This window comes from Aedes aegypti, chromosome 2 (genome assembly GCF_002204515.2).
Source record: "Aedes aegypti strain LVP_AGWG chromosome 2, AaegL5.0 Primary Assembly, whole genome shotgun sequence".
NCBI classification, from domain to species: domain Eukaryota; kingdom Metazoa; phylum Arthropoda; class Insecta; order Diptera; family Culicidae; genus Aedes; species Aedes aegypti.
Window position 1 is genome coordinate 419,424,954 of NC_035108.1, and position 24,415 is coordinate 419,449,368.

At 37.9% G+C, this 24,415-nt stretch overlaps 1 protein-coding gene across 2 annotated transcripts in view; it reads left to right on the forward strand.

Annotated features, from left to right (window-relative positions):
- The first annotated feature begins 5,381 nt into the window (after positions 1 to 5,381).
- Positions 5,382 to 24,415, forward strand: part of LOC110677026 (potassium voltage-gated channel protein Shaw-like) — a 319,054-nt gene continuing 300,020 nt past the window's right edge. For both annotated transcript variants that reach the window (XM_021847454.1, XM_021847452.1), the window contains exon 1: positions 5,382 to 5,957. The gene's annotated coding sequence lies outside the window, so the exon portion shown is untranslated. The remainder of the gene's footprint in view (positions 5,958 to 24,415) is intronic.

Sequence of the window (24,415 nt, forward strand, 5' to 3'; positions counted from 1 at the left end):
GTCTCAAACGAACCACTAACCCGGGCAAAATGGATTTATACCAAAGCCGATTGGAAATGCTTCGAAGAACTCACAAGCAACACTCTACGCCCAGGACACTTGCTGACAGTGGAGGAATTTTCAGACAATATCATCTCGGCGGCGGCAGCATCCATTCCAAAAACTTCCGGAAGAAGGGGAACGAAATCTGTCGCATGGTGGAACGATGACGTCAAATCAGCAGTGAAGTAAAGACGAAAGCGGTTACGTGCTCTCCGACGGTTAAGTGACGAAGATCCCCAAGAGCTCGATGCACTTCAACAATTTCAAATTGCCCGGGGTAAAGCTCGAAAAATCGTCAAAGAAGCAAAGCAAAAATGCTGGGAAGATTTCGTCGAAAGCATTAATCTTAATAGTCCAGCCAGCGAAGTGTGGAGTTAGATTAACAGACTCCAAGGCAAAAAATCCACCACAATCACACTTAATCTACCAACTGGCCTCACTAACAATGGTAGGGACGTATCGGAAGCTTAAGCCGATGAATATGAAAGTAAATCCTCCAATGCTACTTACCCTGATAAGTTTAGACGGCAACATAAATCTGACTGGAATGCGTTCAGGCAAGCTCAGCGACCGCATCTCTATAAAAAAACAAACAAAGCCTTTACTTTGGAGGAACTCTTATGGGCCTTAGAGCGCAAAGCAGGTTCATCAATAGGCGCAGACAATATTGGATACACAATGCTGCAACGGTTACCAATAGCATCGAAAGTTGTAATGCTGGAGCTTTTCAATCGTATCTGGGACAACGGTACATTCCCCGATCAGTGGAAGCTAGGAACAATAATGCCAATTCCCAAACCTGATTCGGACCGTAGCAGAGCGGATGGCTATAGACCAATAGCTCTTCTGATCTGCATGGGTAAAGTTTTCGAGAGAATGGTCAACCGTCGGCTTATCACTGAGCTCGAAACAAACCAAAGACTGGATCCACGTCAACATGCCTTCCGGTCGGAAAAAGGTATGGATTCCCACTTGGCTGCACTCGAATCTTTGCTCAGCTTTGAAAATGACGAGCATGTTGAGATTGTGACTCTGAACATATCCAAGGCCTACGACACTACCTGGAAACCAGGCATCCTCCACACACTGAAAGAATGGAAAATCTCTGGTCGAATGATGATTATGCTATCCAGATTACTTGCAAACAGACGTTTCCAGGTGTTCGCCAATGGATCTACATCAAGCCTCAGAAAAGCGGACAATGGCGTGCCACAAGGATCTATTTTGTCAGTTACGCTGTTCTTGGTAGCCATGCAGCCTATTTTCAAAAAAATTCCGTCGAGTGCTGAAATTCTTTTATACGCTGATGATATTCTTCTCGTAGTGAAGGGAAACAAACGTTGATTAGTTCGCCAGAGCATGAGGAAAACCGTTGGAATTGTAACGGAATGGGCAGCCAGCGTAGGTTTCTCCATTGCTCCAGCTAAATCCAAGCTTATGCACTGTTGTCGTCAACGCCACCGTAAACGAGGTCGAGCGATCAATATCAACAGCATTCCCATCCCACAAGTGCGGAAAATTAAAATCCTGGGAATTTTGGTTGACTCGAAACTTAATTTCAAACAGCACCTAGCAACTATCAAGAAAAGCTGTAGCAGTAGAATCATTATCCTCCGAATTCTAGGGTCTCGGTTGAAGAGAAGTAACAGATCAACCCTACTGAGCGCAGGTTCAGCACTTATCTTTTCAAAATTATTTTACGGCCTAGTGCTAACAAGTACTAACACCGAGAATATGGAGCAGATGCTAGGGCCAACATACAACTAAGCTGTGCGCCTATCTTCTGGAGCATTTGTATCTAGCCCCACTACTTCTATTATGGCTGAAGCCGGCTGCCTACCTTTCCGCCTTGCACTAACTCTACGACTAGCGAAATTAGCTGTACGACTTCTGGAGAAAGATCTGTTATCTTCCAAATACCCAGTGGTGTCAAGGGCAAAGGACATCTTCCAGCAAACAACAGGCTACTCCCTACCGAACATTTGCATTACTCTCAGAAACACCGACCGAGAATGGTACACCCTTCCTCCACGCATTGATAACTTTTTTAGAAATAGCGTTAAAGCTGGCACGAATAGTAGGATCGTGATTCCAATATTCCAGGACTTCACAACAAATCGTTACCGGCACTACGTGAAATCCTTTACTGACGGCTCCAAAGATGGCTCCTTTACTGGGGTTGGGGTTGTCATGAATGAAGAAGAAGAAAACTATTCCCTGCCAGACGAATGCAGCATATTCTCAGCAGAGGCCCATGCTCTGCTTACTGCTGTGTCCAAAGTAAATGGACATCACAGCACTATCATCTTCACTGACTCCGCCAGCTGCATAGATGCTTTACGAGGTGGGCGATCCAAACACCCATGGATTCAATCAGTAGAAAGATTATCTAAGGACAGGAACATCACCTTCTGTTGGATCCCAGGTCACTGTGGTATTACAGAGAACGAACGAGCAGACAGCCTAGCTAAATCAGCGCGAAACTAGCACAAGCTGAACACTCCTCTACCCTCTCAAGACGTAAAAATGGCCCTAAAGCGAAGTGTTTGGTCCACATGGGAATCTGAATGGCGTCAAGTCCAGTCTCAACTTCGACTGATCAAGTGTTCTCCAGTTAAATATCCAGACCGTAACAATACTTCCGAACAACGGACTCTGACAAGGCTTCGCACAGGGCACACTCGTCTCACCCATTCACATCTCATCGACAAAACCTTACCGCCTATATGTCGATTTTGTGGAACCCAAATAACAATCCCACACATCCTGATCAACTGCAGAGGATATTCTCAACAACGGATCAGATGCGAAATCACCGGATCACTTTCTGAAATACTAGCGCACGATGCAAAAAAAGAAGCAAACATTTTGCAATTTCTCAAAGATTGTAATATCTATAATCAAATCTAGTTTTAAACGATGTTATGTAATTGAAGAATGAATACGACTATTTCGACAAGAATGCCACACGCATGGTAAAGTGTCCTAAAAAAAAAATAATAATAATAACAATTAATGGAAATAGTATCTTTTTGAAAATAAGTGAATTGTTAAGAAATTATTAAGGTGAAGATAAAACAAAGCCAAACCTCAAATTTTCAAGAGCACAGATCTGAAAAACCATACATCCATTTGAGCTGAAAACTTAATCGATTGGTCACTAGCTGGTGGTGACCAATCGATTATTTTTTTTTGCTAAAACGGGTGTTCGGTTCTCCAGATTTGTGCTCTTGAAAATTTGAAGTTTGTCTTCGATTCATCTTCACCTTAAGCTCATTCAGCTTGTTCCGTGAAATTCCTGAATAATACTAAACGTCACTTACTTCGAATTTTGCAAAACCCGAGAGAAAAATCTAGATACAATCATATGAATGTTAAAATGTGTTCGATCACATTGGTAAACAGTTTGGAAATATGAATAATTATCTTATTTGGGAATAGTTTTGGCAGGGTTGAGAAAAATCTTGAAATTAATTTCAGATGAAATCTTTGTCTTTAAACATTTGTTTGGCTATATATAAATTCAAAAAAAAAAAAAAATTTGACATCGTACACTGATAGCTTAGACCCTTCCTTAGCCGAGTGGTTAGAGTCCGCGGCTACAAAGCAAAGCTATGCGAAAGGTGTCTGGGTTCGATTCCTGGTCGTTCCAGGATATTTTCGTAATGGAAAATTCCTTGACTTACCTGGGTAATAGAGTATCATCGTACCTGCCACACGATATGTGAATGAAAAAAATGGCAACTTTGGCAAAGAAAGCTCTCAGTTAATAGCTGTGAAAGTGCTCATAAGAATACTAAGCTGAGAAGCAGGCTCTGCCCCAGATGAGACGTAACGCCAAAACGACGAAAACATTGCATAAATTAAGTGATGCTAAGAAACCGAGACCAAATTTCACATCCATACCCTCAACGATCAATGATCGTCGAATGTAATAACTTTTGCGTTAACCTACGGAAAATCAATTCCGTTCCGTGCATTTCTATCAAAGGTGGATTACTCCCCTAAGTGAGACCGCTCCGGAAGCCAGAAAACGTTTGATCTCGTCCGAGGCCGTTTTCCGTTGGCACTTGTTTTTAGCTATGTGTCGTTCATTTCCCCTCACAAACACCCAGCTCACACATGCTGTAACACTCTCCCGTGTCGCCTTCTTTCACACACTCATCCGAAAGTTACAATTTTGTTTGTGTTAAATTTTTCCTCACATCTCCGCATCGTCTCCCACCTTTCGTGTCGCAAGAGCTTTCCGGTACAAAAACAAGCGCCAGCAGCGGAGAACAAAGGGAAAAAACTGTCGGCAAAATATAAACAGACGGGAATCAACAGTTTTCCCAAGCGACGACGACGACTAGGACGCAATTCGGCGTGGCAAAAAGGAGGTGGCAGAGAGACGTCAAAACGGCCGGCGTCGTCGTCGGTTGCAATAGCACGTGGGTGAACCCGATCGTCGTCGTCGCGTCGGTCGGACCAAAAGATGTTGGGTGGTTGGATGCAACGGAGTGCGCGTGTTCATTTTCAATCACCACCAGCCGAACTTGTGCGAAATGAGGGTATGCGATGTTCCGAAAGACTCAAATCACTCAAATACCGTTCGAAAGGAAATACCTTCCGTAATATTTTCCAAATCCGCACCGTCAAAAATATTGTCGAAATTCTCTAATTGATACCTTATTATCCTCGTAGATTTATAACTCCAAAATTTCAAAGTTCACCCAAATTTTGTACAAATAGTTTTTCACATTCATAACATCAATATTTTATGAAGTTTGTTTCATTAAATTACTATGAGCATGTATTGCATCAATTATTTAATTACATATTAGTTGGAAATCACGTCGAGTTCATGACCCTTTATTCCAGGAAATTATAAGAAAAATACTCAGCAAATCTGCCAGATTAATAATATATTGTACTAGATCTTATAACCAAACAAATAGTTAAACCGGAAGTTATGATTTAGAAGTTTCATTGTCTTTACAAAATTCGCAGTTTAAACATTTCTTAGCATATTTCAATTAAAAATCCCTTAATAACTAAACCATAACTTTGAAATAAATCACATTATTTCCGCAATATTTATCATTCCTAGCTTCTCATTTAATCGTTTCAACTCAATTCACGAACTATGTAAAAAAGCTACGTGAAAATACGAAAAAACTCACTTTGTCAGGTAAAGATTAGATGTATCCTTTCACTTCGAATCAACTTGAAGAGAAAAAACGCATATCGCATACCCTTAGTGCCAATTTCGAAAATTCACTGCCACGACTCTTCCGGATGCTGGGCCTTTGGTCGAGATAAAACCTCCGCAGAAGGATCAGTTTTGTTCGAAGCTCGCGTGGATCCGGTCGTGCAGTAAAAAGAGTCTCCCCTGAAACTACTGTTCTCTTGTATCCTTGTAGTGGGTGTCTCCTGAGGATAGACATTTCCCCCCCGGTTGTCCTCGGGACAGATATGTAGGCTCGTGCCGAAGGCTGTAAGTGCTAAAGTGCTGTTCCCAAGTGGTCAATTAGCAATTGTGAATTAAATTAACTTTGGCGTCGGGCATAGAAGGGTGAAAGTGAATTTAGTTGCAGGCTTACGAGGAAGATTTACGACGATAGTGTATTTGGATCATTGACCAGCATCGTGCTTGAGAAGGCGGATTACAATTGCCTTGATGGGGATGTGTTGAGTGATGGTGCTTCTCGGTGAGGCTTTGGGGGAATGTGCTGCCCATAATTAAGAGTGCCGAAGAAAAATGCTGTCCAAGTGAGAATGGATCCATTATCCCATTAGTGCTGAACCATCGTCGGTCGGAAGGTGTGAAGATTTAAAGCACCTGTTGGCTGGTGCGAATGAGTGAACTTCGGGCCGTAATTTGCGTGCGACCGGGCAGCTGTAAATGGATTAATGGAACGAATGAATAACTCAAGGTGAGGAAAGAAACCATTATTTCGATGCATAAAGATTAGTTCGGATGGATTCTGCGAAAAAAAACATAAGGGGAAAGTGTGTACTCTTCAGACTGGGGGATAAGCTCGCAGGCTGGTTGGTATGAATATGAAAAATCACTGAAAGGCTGTAGCAGAAACAAGTTATAGGTTTTAGGGAAGATGAATGTTTTTTTCGATTATATTACATGGAAAAGCCTTAAAATGTATGCCTTAAGTCCACAAAAACAAAAAAATATATAAACTGTAGCCTCATTTTCGGGGGTTCGTGAATTGAATTGGTTCATAAATTTACTCAGAGTGTACATGAGGTTTTATCTCTTAGAGTCTACTTGGAAGAAATTAAGATTTTACAGTTACCTAAGCATGTATTTGATTTATATGGTTTCTAATCAGATTAAAATGTGAGCAAGTTAAGGTCTTCCAAAAATTTCCTTAGGTTTGGGCATATACATGAGTAATTAGAGCAATATGAGTAGAGGAATGTCCCGCAATTCTGGGCCCTAGAAGATTGTTATAATTTGAAGAATCGTTTGTTTTGTCAAGATTTCCGTTTTGAAAACTTAAAGTTTATAACAGATGTTCTAGCTCATCCAAAAATCTCTGGAATAAATACCTTCCATCTACTGGTGTAAAACCAATCTTATAATGGTTTTTATTATGGCATAGACTCTAGTATGGATAAGTATCGAAGTTCTTGATCCTACAAGGACTCAATGGTCTAAGAATTCAAAAGTCTGGGAAGTTGTATATATATGGTTTGTAACCCGTATAGGCCTGAGTGAAGAAAAAAACTAAACTCTCAACGCTCAGGGAGTACTTAATAGATTTCAATTTCTTTGTCGAAATATCCGTGCCTAGTTTCTAGAAGTGGCCAAAGAATCTCTGGAATGTTCTTGTAGCTTGAGTTATTCCGATGGGTTACTGAGTCAAGTCTGAGCCAAGCTTATGGAAACGCCATTTTTTACCCGAGATGACCCGAGTGACCCACCGGAATAACTCCGGCCACAGGAATATTCCTGAGTTCTTTAGCCACATCCGTTTAAGCTAAAAACTTAATCGATTGGTCACTAGCTGGTGGTGACCATTCGATTAAGTTTTCAGCTCAAACGAGTGCTCGGTTCTCCAGATTTGTACTCTTAAAAATTTGAGGTTTAGCTTCGATTCATTTTCACCTTAAAGGTGGCCCAAAGACAATGTTGGTTTATATAGAAATTACTATGAAGAAATTTTGAGAAAACACGCTAGTACTGTAATGTAAGCAGATACTTATCATCCCATACTGAAAACTCATTCTTCAAACCTTAATAGAGGATGTTGCTGAAGAGACAAGAAATTTCCATATAAACCTAGATTGTCTTTGAGCCACCTTTAAATCCCCACCTAGAAAGCTGAACATTTCAAAGAAGACTTTTTTTATGATAAAGATGGTAAGGAACATATGGGAGATTGGATTTTCAAACATTTTTAAATTTTGAACCGCCCTAGTGTAGAGCTGGAATAATTTTATGGCTAGTGTTGGGCGATTTAGGATCGATGTTCCAAAATTCGATGTTTGCTCTCCGATTAATCGATTTTTGGAGCACCTTAAATCGGGTGAATCGATTCTCTTAATTTGTTTGTTTTAACGCTATAGAACAGTAATTTTTAACGGGACATCGTGGTTTTGGATTCAAAAATACATTGTACTTTTAATCATCAGGGGGCCCTCTACAACTTGAGCATCAGGAAGTGATCAACTGGTTTGAAAACATATTATGCGCCATATAATGAACCAAGCCGAAATGAATATTCGTAAACAATGTGTTATACATTCTTAAAAAGTACCAAAACATATTTCGAAAGCACGAACAAAGGTATCTTAAGTCTCTTTCTTGCGAAAAACAGAATCCAACGTCCCTTTTTCTTCTTTTCGCATTGCAATGAATCTTGATGTAAATTCTTGAGGCTCCAGAGATTTCTACGCGACTACTCCACAGGTTCATAAATTTTCATCTTTAGGAATTCATCTAGAGACTGATTCAGAGCTTTCTTCAAGAGAACGTACGATAATTTCCTCCAGAAGTTGTTATAAAGATGCACCAAGCAATTCTCTCACGAATTTGTCTTAAAATTCTTTTAATGATTTCTTAAGATATGCTAAGAGAAATTTATAACGGTTATAACGGCTAAGAGAAATTTATAAAGTTATAACGAAAATTCGCGCGGAAATTTTTACAAGATTTCTTTGGAAATTTTCGTAATCATATCTCCAGATTTTATACTGAGATACCTTGAAGATATATCTATAGTTTTTTTTATGAAAATAACAATGATCCTTTTTCAGGGAGTGGTGAGACTCGTTTATTATTATTATCTTAGGAATTGATCCATAAATTCTTCCAGTATTTCCCCAACATCTATAACGAATTCTTCTTCCGCAATAAATTAAACCAGAGATTCCTCATAGTTTTTTCAAAGCTTATTTGAAATACTTTGTAAAAATTATTCAGAATTGAAAACCAAAAAATGCTAAAGCAATTATTCCAGTAGTTCCCACAAGAGCTCCATTTAGGATTTTTCAGGGATTTCTACAAGGAAATATTGGTTTGATCAGTTTTCAAATAATTATTTTTATTAGTTTCTCTGAAGATCTATTCAAGATTTTCTCCACAGTTCAGAAAAGAACCAGGGACCTTTCAAAGGCTTCTCGCTTGTAGGAATTTATGTGTTCTATCACAGATATTTTTAGAATTTCATTTGGAAATATCTCATAGATATTTTTCGGGAACTTCATTCAATAATTTTTGAAAAAAAATCTTCGCAATTTTTTGACAAATTACTATAAAAATGTTACAAAAAAAAACTTTGTCAACTTCTTAGGCAAATTTTCTGAGAGTAACATAGGGAAGAAATCTAAAGATATCTTTGGAAAAAGTTCTGGTTGAATTTTATTTTGTTATGACTATATCGGTCATGCGACTCAAAGGTAAAGGGAGTCTGCAGAAGATTTTTGCAAATGATGAAATGAATAGGCGGATGGGCGTCACAGGGGAGTGACAACATTGAAATTTTATTAGGTGGTGAAAATGGAGCAAGCCATTGAAGAATAAGTATGCATCGAAGCGTCCTGTACTTTGCCTAACATCTCTATTGGAGAAGGGTTGGCTAAAAGCTGAAGGCTTTGCTACCAACTCAGGCAGACTCCCTTTACCTTTGAGTCGCATGACCGATATAGCCATAACAAAAAAAAATAATACACTCACGCGTCGATACCTTGTTCTGTATCGATGTTCTGGTTGAAATATTCAAGGTACATCGAACGAAAATTTTGGAGGAATGACTTGAGAAACAATCCTGAAGAAATCTTCAAATTAATTGTCAAAAATAACATTCTGATGAAATGTCTGAAGAAATATACATAGGAGAAGGTTTCGACCGTGATTGTTTTGTATTATTTGTGTTTTATGGCTGTAGCGGTCATGCGACTCAAAGGAAAAGGGAGTCTATAGAAGCAAATGATGGAAACGAATAGGTGCATAGGCGTCACAAGGGAGCGACAAGATTGAAATTTTATTTAGGTGGTGAAAAGTTGAGCTAGCCACTTTGAAAACAGTAAGCATCGAAGCGCTACAGCCATAAAACATGAATAATACATGTCTGAAGAAAATCATTAAATCCCATAGAATCTTTAGAAGACGCTTTGAGAGTTGTCTGGTTACTTTACTAGAATAATCGTTATTGAAACGTGGTTCCTGTTCAGTCTCCATTTGATCTTTTTTACAGGTATGAGGTCTCAAAAGTTTTTTCAGACACTTTGCCATGACTAGTAAATTGGCAGATACTCCTATTTTGAAGGGCCCCCAAAATTGGCTCCGCACCGGGCCCCAAAACCCTAGCTACGCCACTGATTGAAAGATGTTGAAATCGAATGCAAATGCATTTAGTCTCATTTCAAGTTTTATAAATGTCAATTTTCATCCGATTTGAATCGATTCGAAATCATCGATTCAAAGAATTCGATTAAATCGGTGAATCGATTCGGCAGTTCAAATGTAAATCGATTCAGTAACATCGATGTTCTGGACAAATTTGCCCAACGCTACTCTCCATCCTCGACTGTGACCCACGCTCTCCAGGTCCTGGTGTACCTGGTCAATCCACCTAGCTCACTGCGCCCCACGCCTTCTTGTTCCGACCGGATTCGTAGCGAACACCATCTTTCCAGGGTTGTTGTCCGGCATTCTTGCAACATGCCCTGCCCAGCGTATCCTTCCAGCTTTAGCTACCTTCACGATACTGGGTTCGCCGTAGAGTTGAGCGAGCTCGTGGTTCATCCTTCGCCGCCACACGCCGTTCTCCGGCACGCCGCTGAAGATCGTCATTAGCACTCGGCGTTCGAAAACCTCAAGAGCTTGCAAGTCCTCCTCGAGCATAGTCCACGCGTCATGCCCATAGAGGACTACCGGTCTTATGAGCGTTTTGTACATCGTGCATTTGGTGCGGGAGTAAATCTTTTTTAACCGCAGTTTCTTCTGAAGCCCATAGTAGGCACGACTTACGCATTTACCCAAAGTTTATAAAACATTTTTTATAAATACAAGTTGAATACTCGATATATTTTTGAAATGGAAAAAAACATTTTTGTTGTACGTTTAATTGGAAATTGCTGCTAAGACCGTTTTGAAGAATTATAAAATAAGAGAAACTAGTTCAGCTTAAAAATTTACTTTTAACATGCCAAAATATTCCAAAATAATGGACGCAGTGGTCAAAAAGAATTAGAAAAAAAAAATGTTTTTTTTATTTTTAGGCAATTTTTGTTAAATAACAAATTCAAAACGTTTTTTTTTATTAAATACGTCGCATACACAGTTTAAAAACAATTGAATTAGCTTCCAAAGCATCTAAATAGATTTGTGCTCGGTTAAGTGCTCGTGAAGTGTCAAACAAGAATATTACTTTAGTAGAAAGAGGAAAAATTTGGAGAAAACTTCTTTCAACAAGGACTAGCTTCAGTTTTAGACAAATTTGATGTTCTAATTCTTATGAATTTAATTTTGAACGGAATGATGCCTAATCTAATTTTGAATATCCAATATTGAAAAGCATCCTGGAAACACTGAAATTGTTTGCAATTTTTTCTTGTCAGCAATAATACTTGCAGCATATCAATGATTTGATACAAATACAAAAACGGCTAGGCCAACAGTGCTTGTGCTTCTAACTTGTGGTTTGAAAAAAATACGGTGATCAGATTATTCACGAATGAATAACATGATAGACGAAATATTTTGAAGTTTTACGAAGGAGAAACGAGGACAACCGTTCCATAAAGGGAGATGGGCAAAATCGTTGGTAGTGGCGTTGCTAAGAAAGTTATTGCGCACTCCATTGTTGTTTGCAGTCCTTTTCCTGGGGTGGGATATAGGTTTTTTCCCCGTATGTCCTGGCTCTAGAGCCTAGGCTTAAGCGCCTTCAATGAAATCAAAAGAAAACTAACTACCTGACTCCCTACGGTTTGCAGCTAGCTGCGATACATGTATTTGAAATAAAGAACATCCTTCCGCAAACGTTGCGGTACAAGAATAATAAAAAATGAACCTTTTCGAATGTAAATGCACACAATTTGAAAGTAAACTTTTATCATAAACATTTACTTATAGTTTAAAATTGTAGGCGCCATCCACAAGTTACGTATCGCTCTAGAAGCGTTATGGCTCATACAATAATTTGAATTAAAAAAAAGGGTTATGATAGAACGGGAGGAACTCATAAATTGACAATTTCAACGTTATAAAATAAATGGAAGCTTCCTTAGACCAGCACTGCAAGACTAACAGGAATTATTTTTCCAGTGAACAACTTTTGGTAATGTAGTACTCATAAAAATAACTCATGCATAGTTTTTGAAACACTCAGAAGCAACAGACAACTGATTGTGCAGCTTGCCGCTTCTGAGTTCATCGAAACAAACAAACATTCATCAATAGTCCTCGAGCACTCACAAAACCAATTGAAACGAACTCACCGGAACCTAATATTCTTAGCTGAAGCTTTCCGTCGTCTCGGAACCGTTCGAGGGGGATTACAAGCGCGCTAACAATCCGTGTAGGGGTAGTTCTTAGTGGTGGGCTGCATAATAGAATGGCTGATACATCACATCTCGGAACAAACGAACTTGAATAAACTTGAACTAGCTTGAGGATTTTCAAAAAGGTACACCAACTTTAGAAAATAAAATAAAACTTCAAATATCCAGAAAACTGATGGAGCAGACACTTTTTGCGAAATAAAAAAAGCCGTACCCCAATGTACAACGCATTAAATTTGAAGAACTTATAGGAGATTCTGGAAATTTAAAAAAATATAGAGTAAAGTGGGGCAAAAGTTCGAGTGGGGTAAGAGTTTCTTTTTAAGATTTCCAGCTCAATTCAAAACAAATCTTTTAAATGTCATGGTGGTTCGAATGCTATTCAAGTAAGAGACTTTCAATCCAAATATCATTAAAATCGATTGAGATTTGAAAAAGTTATGGCTATATGTTGTTTTTCGACGTAAATATTGTAATTTTTGGTCAAACTTTCGTTGCATGGAACCAATTGAAGATAAAATCTTTTTCAATATTTTATGTAAGGGCGTTTCTAGGCCTATCTTGCTTTGAGGTGTATTAGTTTTTGCATAAATGCTTGAAAACAATTTTTGGCGCATAGTGGGGCAAAAGTTCGACCCATGTATAAAATCACGGAAAAATTTGAAAATTGCCTAAAATCCACATATTATCTTCAAATTTAGTAAAATTTGTCTGATCGTGTGAAAACTGTCACCAAAATTTTACATTTCCACTTAGTTTTGTGAAAAACTGCTTTTTTTGAGTATATTACAATTAACCCGGTTTTGGGCAACTTTTTGATGAAAATTTAGTGTGTATTTTCGTCAAACTTAAGTTTACGGCTGGTGTAAAGTATGCCTGTCATAAAAGGATCAATATTTTGTGTTTTAGCCAGCGAACTTTTGCCCCACACTAGATTCGAACTCTTGCCCCACCGGTGGGGCAAAAGTTCGAATAAGACAATCAATTTTGAAACTGTTATAACTAAAAATGGGTAAATATTTTGACACAAGTTTGTTCCGCAAAATTATAGCCAATATGTTGAAGGTTCACTGTATGGTATTTGTTTTGTTTTAACTGCTATTGTTTTCCTGGAAACTTTGATTATACCACTAAGGTCGAACTTTTGCCCCACCTTACTCTATCATGTATTCTTTTGAATATTTTGAAGTATTCTTACAGGATTCTTTGAAAGCTTTGACTTGACATGTACCTAAGGAAATTCAAGTGTTTGTTAAAGCTGGAATTTTTCATACCATAAGGACGTCACCGGCCAGTCATGGAGTAACTACGAACGTACGGTCATCAATGCTTATGCTTATGGTTTAAGCTGGAATTTCTCAATATAACACCATCTATGGTTCTACATAGGGACCCAAATATGCGTTCAAAGGATTATTTCTTGTGGGATTTCCAGGATTTTCTGAAGATTTTTTCTTAGTGAAATTGAATCTTGAGATAATACTAAAACACGGTGTCAGGTCATGAGCCCGAATAGATCATTACGCCAAAGGGATTATTAGGCCGAAACTTTCAAAAGTTGTTAAGAATCAGAGATTTTACTTTTTAAAGCACGGGACGTCATTATTATCACTCTATCCATTTGAAGAAGCAAATCTCAAGTATCACTCCATGTATCGATGTGAAAAAATATTCTTCTTCTTTCTGGCATTACTTCCCCACTGGGACAGAGCCTGCTTCTCTGCTTAGTGTTGACCAATGACCATTTTTGCATGCGTATATCGTGTGGCAGGTACGAAGATACTCTATGCCCTGGGAAGTCGAGAAAATTTCCAACCCGAAAAGATCCTCGTCCGGTGGGATTCTAACCCACGACCCTCAGCTTGGTCTTGCTGAATAGCTGCGCGTTTATTGCTACGGCTATCTGGGCCCCTATAAGAAAAATTGTATTATATAATTTTATATATGTAGTGCACAACCCATTCCATTTTCAGCTTCATCGGTTCACTAAAACTCGAGATTTGCATCTGCAAAGTTTTGATGATAATTGTTAGAGTGAGACAAAAGATAGGGAATATAACACGGTCTCCCGTGTCATCTTAATTATATATAATTCTTTCTTCGTTTTCCACTCACCCGGCCCAAAGGCACGTACCGCCTAATGATCCATTCGCCATAATGCACTTCAGGCTAATGACCCAGCTCTCAGTCAAACTTCTCGGAAGATTTTTGTTTGGATGTTTTTTAAAAGAAACGAAACGTCAAGTAATAAATACTGAATAAAACTCTCAAAAATTTAATACTTTGATAAAATGTCGAAGTATAAAAGTTGCTTCTTTTTTAACTACATTACATTTTGATGAAACGGATCGCTCTGGGAAGGTTGAAAAAAAAAAAACGTAGTAGCTCCGTGCTACACTTTGTTTCCACGAAATGCATACGAAAAGCACAATTTTCATCGAGGTGGGGAGATTAAAATTTAATTTGTTCAAGATTTATAACATCGTATCCGCCTAGCGCCGCCTATGATAGATGCGGTTGAGCGTCTGTCGTTATTCCGGAACACTAACGAAATAGAAATATGAAAAGGTTCAATGATTTGCTTCTTTCCCGTTGGATGCCTCTACGAGATGTGGTTCCACAGAACAGCTCCACGTTCGCTATTGCAAAGAACGCCGCGCCATTCAACTGCTGCCGCAGCTTCTGTTGATTTTGTGTTTTAGTAAAGAAGCGTCTTGTTATTCCGCTCCGAGGGGACAAGTGCGGTGGTACGGAAAGCCTTTTCGAGTTCTTAAAGAAACTCTTCTAAGAGTTGCATTTGCTTCCGGGCAGTGTGCTCCGTAGTTGCATGGCTGAGTTTGAATCTGAAAGTACTACGTAGGTAACCGTAACCGGAAAGCAAGGTTAATTAAAAAGCAACAATGAAGATTTGCCAACGCTCTGTTCGTGCTGCAAGGATCATCATCTGCTCCAGCTGCCACTGGAGATGAAGATAAGAAATGTTGAAGTGAGCTGCTAATGATTATTTGATTACGCTTTAATCATGACTAGCAACCCGCTCACAGATCTCAGCTGCTGCAGAGCGGATACGACTCCGTTGTATCGAAATCTTTTTGAACTTTAAATAAATTATTCTAGGGAATTCATATTCATTTCTTGAAGATATTATTTGATTATTAAATATACGTGGTGCTTTAACATACACAATTGTTTTAATCCATGAATAAGTGTCAGTGTGGTTATGGTGCGAGCGCTATGTTAACGTTTAAAGGCTCCCCCAGATCTAAGCGACCTTAAGGGAATGTACATAGGTTCGAATCCCGTCGGCAGCAACTTTTTTTATTATTTACCTTGTATATATCGATAAGTTTAGAGTCGTTAAAGTTGGTTTAGCGAAAATGAAATGCACGATTTTCACCAATCGTCAATCTAATTTTCGACAATTGTAGCTGTTCACGAAATCTGCTTTTCGCAATAAAAATGGATACAAATGTTTTGTTTGTTTGAAAACAAACAACAATTTTCGTAACATTTTTGCAATAATTTCATTCACTGCAATTCAAACGTTGTAAAATCATAAGAGGCTTTCATTCAAGATGTAGAAAATGTCAAGGTGATCTAACCTACAGACCAGTCCCCTCAAATAATCCCTAGGGAATTATTCTATCTCTTCTAATTAAAAAACATTGAAACAGATTTTGTGGTAAAATAAATTTTAGATATAAATTGGCTGTCAATTTTATGGCAACAGCTGCTTCCCATTTTACAGATCTGGACTCTAAACTAATACAGCGTACTTGCGAACCCATTGTATAGAATTTGTTAATACCACCACCATTCTCATATCGTTGCTCTGGAGTCTGGGCTGTCGGTCCCAAACTTTTTGCTTCACATCCAAGCGAGATACATCCGAATGGTCCAGTTTCTTCAGTATTTGCCCCAGCTTTCCGAATCCATTGTTGCCCAAAATGGGTGCAAACGGAAGAAAACCTTCCACATGCTTGGTTTTCTAAGAATTTCATCCTTTTCGCGATTCTTTCTGGGAAAGTTTTTTTTTTCTCGTGTCTAGGTCCGAGGGCAAAAGTTGTTTCATTCTCGTGATGGTGGTTGTTAATATATACATTTTCGTTTGCCAGACACCCGCACCCGCGCTTTTGGTGTTCAGTAGTCGGTTCCATGAGTAAGAGCGTTGGTGAATTCCTCGGGGCTCATAAAATAAAGTTAGAACGATATGAGCGCTTCTGGATGGGGGAAAAAATCTCACAGTTATTTCAATGTTTATGAAAGTGACCATTTTTTTCATTTTTCTTGTCTATTGTGGTTGTACTTTTATTTGAAAAAGAAAACTAAAAATTGGACGTAATGTTCTGGATCGTAGGGTTTAAGTTAAAGCACACAACTAATTGGAAAATGCAGTTAAAATATTGCTATCATTTTTAAAATCGCTTTGTCGAGGAACCGGGATATTTTTAAAGAAAAAAAAATAGGAAATGCGCAAGAATCCTTCGCTAAATTTTGGATTTTATAGTATGAAATGGAGAACACAAGGCGTCAGACTCCTGTTCAAGATTCCGTCAGATCCTCTTTCAGGATTCCATCAGAGCCCTGTTTAGGATTTCATCATAATCCTGCTCGGAATTCCAATAGAATCCTGTTCTTGAATCCGTCAAAATCCTGTTTGGATTCCGTCAAAATCCTGTTCAGGATTCCGTCAGAATCCTGTTCGAATTCCGTCAGAGCCCTGTTAAGCATTTCATCAGAATCCTGTTCAAGATTCCATTTGAAACCTGTTCAGGATTCCATCAGAATCCTGTTCAGGATTCCATCAGAATCCTGTTCAGGATTCCATCAGAATCCTGTTCAAGATTCCGTTAGAATAAGGATTTCGTCAGAATCTTTTTCGGATTCCGTCAGAGCCCTGTTAAGCATTCCATCAGAATCCTGTTCGGGATTCCATTAGAATCCTGTTTAGGATTCCGTCAGAGCCTCTTTCAGGATTACGTCAGAGCCCTTCTCAGAATTCCACCAGAATCCTGTTCAGAATTCCACCAGAATCCTGTTCAGAATTCCATTAGAATCCTGTTCAGGATTTCATTAGAACTCTGTTCAGGATTCCATCAGAATCCTGTTCAGGATTCCATCAGAATCTTGTTCAGTATTCCATAAGAATCTTGTTCAGGATTCCATCAGAATCCTGTTCAGGATTCCGTTAGAATCCTGTTCAGAATTCCATCAGAATCCTGTTAATAATTCCATCGGAATCTTGTTCAGGATTCCATAAGAGTCTTGTTCACGATACCATCAGAATTTTCAGGATTCCGGTTTCCATCGAAATCCAGTTCAGGATTCCATCAGAAATTTCCCATTTTTTAACTTTTATACTCAAAATATTCTCTTTATTTTTATACTTAATCATAAATAGCTTATTTTCTCTTAAATCACATAAACAAGCATCAAGCTGGCTCACTGTTACTGTTTTCAAACCGGCTTAAGTCAGCTTAGGCTGCTTGCAGAATTGTAGCTTCCGAAACTTTGGATTCAATCCAATAAAAATCTTGTTCGATTCACGTTGTCACAAGCAACCAGTCGATTGGTGATTTCACTTTGCTCTCTTTTGCAACGTTCCCGTGCCAATATCTTAAAGTCACTTCAGTCAGCCTCCCAGCTCTCCCATCCATTCCAACAAAATCGAAAGGACGTCGAAAAGTGCAAGCTAAAAGCAAACATTCCTAAGAAGTACAGCGACCGCACTGGAAAATCTCCGCCTCACAGTGGGGCAGTTTTTCTAAGAGCTGGCCAAAACCGAATTTATGAATATAATTTTGACTTAAAAAAAAAACAAATTAAAACATCCATCTACAATTAAGAACACATATTGAATATAAAAGCAAAAATTTTTCATTATGTTTGGACTCTTTACAGCTGCATATGTCAAAATAAACTTTAAAATTTGTGTCAAATCTACCGAACCTTGAGTTAATTTGGGTTTCAGTTTAATTGTATTTGGTCGATAACTCATCCTGATCTTGATTTGGCGTTTTTTGCTGCTAATTTATTTGTATTAGACTGTAACCTTATTAAATTACCAGTTATAATTGTGGGTATGCCAAATAATCACAGTTTCTCTTAAAAAAAAAAGAAAATCCATTAGAGAAGAATCCACTTGCTTCTTTTTCTCATTTGCATTACGACCTCACTGGGACAGAGCCTGCTTTTCAGCTTAATGTTCTTATGAACACTTCCACAGTTTTTAACTGAGCGCTTTCTTTGCCAAAGTTGCCATTTTCGCATTCGTATATCGTGTGGCTGGTACGATGATACTCTATACCCAGGGAAGTCAAGGAAGTTTCCATTACGAACAGATCCTGGACCGACCGGGAATCGAACCCAGATAACTTCAACGTGGCGTTGCTTTGTAACCACTTGGCTACTGAGGCCCCTAAATAGGGTCATCAACCCTTAATAATGATCCTAAACACTTTTCATAATTAAAAATAGTGAAATATTGGGAACGCGTAATTTTCGCCATGATTTTTAAAATGCGGACCACAGTGCTTCTGACTGCTATTGATTTTTTTTTTCACTTCGATAAAGGTATTTCATCTTTGAGTTTGAGCTCACCTTTGTGCGCTCCAGTGAATGCTCACTCTCGGAAGGTATAGAGCAGAATTTGTCATCAGCGCGTTGGCATTCTTCTGCATTGGTGTACTTCGGGAATCAGAATCTAAGGAGGGAGGAGCAATAAGATCGTAAGCTGCTTACGAAGGAAATAAAGCACCAAGTATCTCATCTTTGCTCGATCGCTTTGATTTCGGGCAAAGTCGGGTCCGGGGTCGAAAAGAATCGATTCGCTTGATGGATGGAGCTCTCATCGAGCGTGATGAACACTTTTCACTAAATGGTGTGTTTTTGTTTCAAAATATTTTCTTTGTTGATTTGAAAACGGTTTGGAAACAAAAGATTGAATGTTTAGTAGGGTACACCCAAACCTCTTTTACGAAAAGATTTTTTCGTTGATTGAATCATTTCGTAAATTGAATTAAATGCAATTCAAGTCCGCAAAATTCATTCTGTAAGTAATTTATTAAATAAATATTAACAAGTCTACAAACAAGACTTGTTTGACAAAGTCTACTATGTCAACTGCTATGTCTAAGAGGCCTTCCTTAGCCGAGTGGTTAGAGTCCATGGCTACAAAGCAAAGCCATGCTGAAGGTTTCTGTGTACGATTTCCGGTCGGTTCAGGATCTTTTCGTAATGGAAATTTCCTTGACTTCCCTGGACATAGAGTATCATCGTACCTGCTACACGATACACGATTGCGAAAATGGCAAATTTGGCAAAGAAAGCTCTCAGTTGATAACTATGGAAGTGCTCATTGGACACTAAGCAGACTCTGTCCCGTTAAGGACGTAATTTCAAGAAGAAGAAGAAGAAGAAGAAGAAGAAGAAGAAGAAGAAGAAGAAGAAGAAGAAGAAGAAGAAGAAGAAGAAGAAGAAGAAGAAGAAGAAGAAGAAGAAGAAGAAGAAGAAGAAGAAGAAGAAGAAGAAGAAGAAGAAGAAGAAGAAGAAGAAGAAGAAGAAGAAGAAGAAGAAGAAGAAGAAGAAGAAGAAGAAGAAGAATCTATGTCAGCTGTATTTGCAAAGATAATTTAGATAAGCAATGAAATCCGTGGGAACCAGGCCTTCAGATCTTTAAACATAATCTGAGGGGTGCGGTCTCGAACATTTTGGTCGTTTCAATTCAAATTTTTCTACCAGTGCAAACCGTTGTTTGTTTGCTTGTATCGCACTGCCCATAACTGCATAAAAGTCACATTCGACATTTTTGACAAATTGGAGTTAATACCGGGGAGAGTCATCAAATGATGAATACTTTCGATCAACTTACTAAAATCTGTGAGTTTGTTCTAGAAAATTCGAAAAAAATACCAAGTTGTTTTGTCACATTGGCAATTGTAACCGCATAACAGTCACATTGAGATTATACATGAGCCTCATAATGTAGTAGCAACGAAATTTCTATCAGAATTATTTTTTGACTATTCACCCAATATGCGGTATGAGTTGTACAAAATTTCAGCCTTAAATAAGCTCTTTTGAATTCTTAATGATTTTTTGAAATTTTAGTTTCCTCCCATACTGCAGTAAAATGCAAACTTGGTATCCCATTTACTCAATGCCTACTTTTGTCGAATGTTACAAATATGCAGTTATGGGCAGCGCAGGGCACACTTAAAATGCTTCACACTAGATTTCTGCAATTTGATTAGGGCAATAAGTCCAATCAATCAGCTGAAACAGATAGTTTCTGACCGTATGCTAGTAAAAATGTTCACTAAAGTTCTGAAAATATTATGCATCAATAAGTCCAAGTAAAACGTTTCCTCAACAGTTGATTGTTTCTGTGTCTCATAAAATGTATAACAGTTTTTAGCGTGACGAAATAATGATCGCACATTTCAAGGCATACTCGGACCAGTTTGATGAAAATTTGTGCTTGACAGCAGCCTGGCTGCTAGTTGATATCCAGTTCGCACCCCCCAGAGCATAATTAGTGATTTCTCAAAGATTTATGAACAACATTTATACACAAATAGGCCCATGAATATATATTCCACCAAGTTTTGAGTTTAATTATCGTTCAAGATAATAGAAGCCCTTCTTTGAGTACAGGCCTTAAGTTCTACAAGCGTAACCAATGACCTTTCGGAGGATTTGGAACAAGGTTGCAGAGCTGGGAATGGTAATAGTAGTAGGCTTGAGTTTTTGGGAAAATCACGTGGTTCTTCTAATACAGTAGTTTAAAATTGTGAATATCATCAAGTAGCCTATGTTGGGTATTAGTAGTTGACGGAACAAGTTGCAGAATGATGATTTTTACAGCACGAGTCGTGAATTTATCCTAGGAGGCTTGCCGAGTAGGATAATTACGACGAGTGCTTCAAAAATCGAGTTCTGCAACGAGTTACGTACAACATTTTTGGCAATTTCGTAGAAGACCACTTGAAGGTATCAGAAATTATATAGGAATGCATTCATCATTATTGTACAATTTCTGAAATATGATTGTGTTATGATTCATTACGCAACTCAAAGCAGTTGCGTAATAAGAAAGCGTTGCGTAATGGATAATTACAGCACTGGTTTCAGTTGCGTAATGATTATTCCCGCACTGCATACTTCAGTGCATGAAAGTAAACCGTTTCATGACAGATTGGCGGGATGAAAAACAGCCTATTACGATGAGAAATTGCAAAAATGAATTTTCTAAATCAGTAGTGTCATTGAAGGCTGTAAATGCGGGAAATGCAGCGGGAAAAAGAACATTTTTCTACAGTAGTTTTGGGCTGCCCTTAGCAACGGGTGTTTTGCTATTTTCAAGGCATTTTGCCTACAGCAGCGATACGACTGAGTTTCACTGGCTCCGCTGACTGTGATTTGCTATGCTTGCCTACTGTAGAGTGAAATTCAGAACTTTTCCCAGCTCTGCAAGGTTGATACCTATACGGAATTAAATGATTACACGCTACCAGAATTTGAGGTCCACAAATGTTTGAGATTACGTAAGAATTAATTAGAGAATAAGTCATCTAAACTGCCGTTATACGCATAATTGTCCCATGTTACTTTTTGTGCATTTTGACTTTTTGTCATCAAACAGTTTATTTTTAAGTATAGTTTTAGAAAACACTCACCAAAAATTTACTTTGTTCGGAAACTCAATGAAAAGCAAGCCAAGCCAATTTGTCACATTGTTGAATTGCCACGCATAACTGTCCCATTACTGCATTTCTACGCATAAATGTCACTCTATACAATTCGCTGCGCTGATCTCGAACAAAATAGTCAGTAGGCAGTTTTGAATTAGCTGGTGTTTAGGAAAATCCCATTTCCCATCCGTTTTTCAATGAATTTCAGTTTAATTTTCAGGGTCGATCACAACCGAAACCGCGGTCATCGATTAAAAATTTACCGTAATTTTGGATTCATCACGGGGAGTACTGAAATAATCCCACTTGAAGAATGAGTAACCACTTTAATTTCGAGTCCATGGCTTGCGACAAATCTACTTCATGATTTAGCAAACCAAGTCTAAATAAAAATAGTTCGACCATTTTTGGATGACTTGGCCACATGCTGGGTTGTTACGAATATCGGTTCATTGATGAAAGTGACCATATTATATTGGCGAATTATATTGGTGAGATTATTAGAAGAAAAAAATGTCGACACTTGAAACTTGAATGGTTCAAAGTTTGTTGAACGCGTAAACAGTGATCTTTAGTAAATTCATGTATCTTATACCCATATATGCGCATCAAAATATGTTCAAAACATTTTTGATTGCGTCTTTAGATCCGAAGGCTTTCTCTCAAAGAGATTTTTTGATACCGTTTTGAATCATATCACGGACATCTTCATATTCCGGACACTCTATTTTGTATAAGAAACATTTCACAAGAAACGTTTCAATTTTTACCATTCAAAAGTTCTCACTTTCGAGGCTCATTTTAATAAGCTTTGTCCATGATGGCTTGATGACATCAACTGATGATATGACTAGGGTTGTCGCAAATTAATCGATTATTTCGATTAATCGATTAATCGACTCACTAATCGATTAATTTTTCATCGATAGCTGACTCACTTAATAATCGAGATAATCGATTAATTGACTTCGATTAGTTGACGATTTTTCCAAAATAAAATGACCAATTCAAACAACGATTATGTTTTCCTGTAACACTGTGTTGTGTAAAGCTAAGTATGCTGTTTCACTCAAGAAAAGTAAAGAAGTTTCTTTACTGAATGGGTCAAGAAATTTCCTACAGAAATTACATTTCTCACTGACTGCGTACTGCGATCAGAGAAATGTAATTTCCTGGTCATTTCTGGGAAGAAATTCTCCTCGTATCGAGATAGGCGATTCCTTTTCTTGTCAGTAGCAAACCAGTTTTCCAAACACAGTCCTATATTGCTATACTGCTGTGAATCGCAAGGCAGTCCCATCTGATTTTTTGTCCAATTTTAGTTTATACATGTTTTGAACATATATTCCTATTATTATATTATTATTATTATATTATATTATTTATGACCCTTCAGCTACACTAACGAGACTGCATAATTTGTTCGGTAAAATTTGTAAAAAAAAATACCAAGTCGAATTATCCTATAATGAAATGTGACCTCATTACAGTCCCACTGCATAGTTTTGTAACGTGTTACACAAAAATTAACAGTATTTTGATCATCCTAATATTTCTCTCAAAAGGTATCAGAATGATAAGCAAAATGTGAAAGTTTCATTGATATCCAAACATGTGTCAATCTCCTGAACTTTTTTTTAGTATTCGTTTGAATGGAACTCACTTGCGATTCACAGCAGTATATTGTCAATCAATTAAATGGCCATGGGTCATTATGTCATTGCATATGCCACAAAATTTTACTACCGTTTCCATGTTTAACACTTTACAGGGAGAAGAGAAAAATATTCTGCTCAATTTCCTTCATTCACTTTTGGAAAGATTCCACATTCAGCGTTTTCTTGATCTTCCTAAAGTATCTCTTGAGATTTTCCCACATTTTTAAACGAATGTTTACATTGATTTTATAAAAAAAATCTCTTGTTTTTTCTTTGTACATTGGCACTAAAAAAAAAGAGATAGTTCTAATATTTCCTTACTTAAGAAAACTAACTTTGGAAAGCGATCATATCCATGCTGCAATAATCTTTCAGTGACCTCGGTGAGCGGCGCTATAATGCTTTTAAACGCTCTCAAAAATTAACTTTTGAACCTAATTTTACTTTTTTTTACACTCTAATGAAAAGGTATGAGACCCTAGAATAGAGTTCTGAACAGTTTTTGTAAATTTGGGAGTGGTCTGGTAGATCATTGTGTGGACAATTCCTGAACATCATGTTTTACCATTATTCGTCAGCTCAAAATCTATGATTTTTATCCACACTCAGAAAGACGTCATACCATAGCAAATATTAAATAGGTTATATCCGAATTCTTCATTTTATGACAAAACACGAAGATAGAACGAAATTTATATTATTTTCATACAAAAGTAAAAAAACGTAAAACCTGCGATCAATAATTAGAATCATGGAATCGGTACAGATAGAAATATTTATAGTTGTGTAATCCATGTAGATGTCTCTAGGAATGCAACATGAAGCTCAAATATGAGATTCCTTCATTTTTTTTTCAGGAATTGCTTCAGAAATTCCTTTATGGATTCCTTCCCAAATTATTTCGTGATTCGTCAAGGCATTTTTTCAAAGGATTCTTGGAATTTATTCAGGAAGTTGGTAGAGATTGTCTCTAAATTCATTTCAAGACTCCTCCAGGTATTATTTTCAAGGCTATTC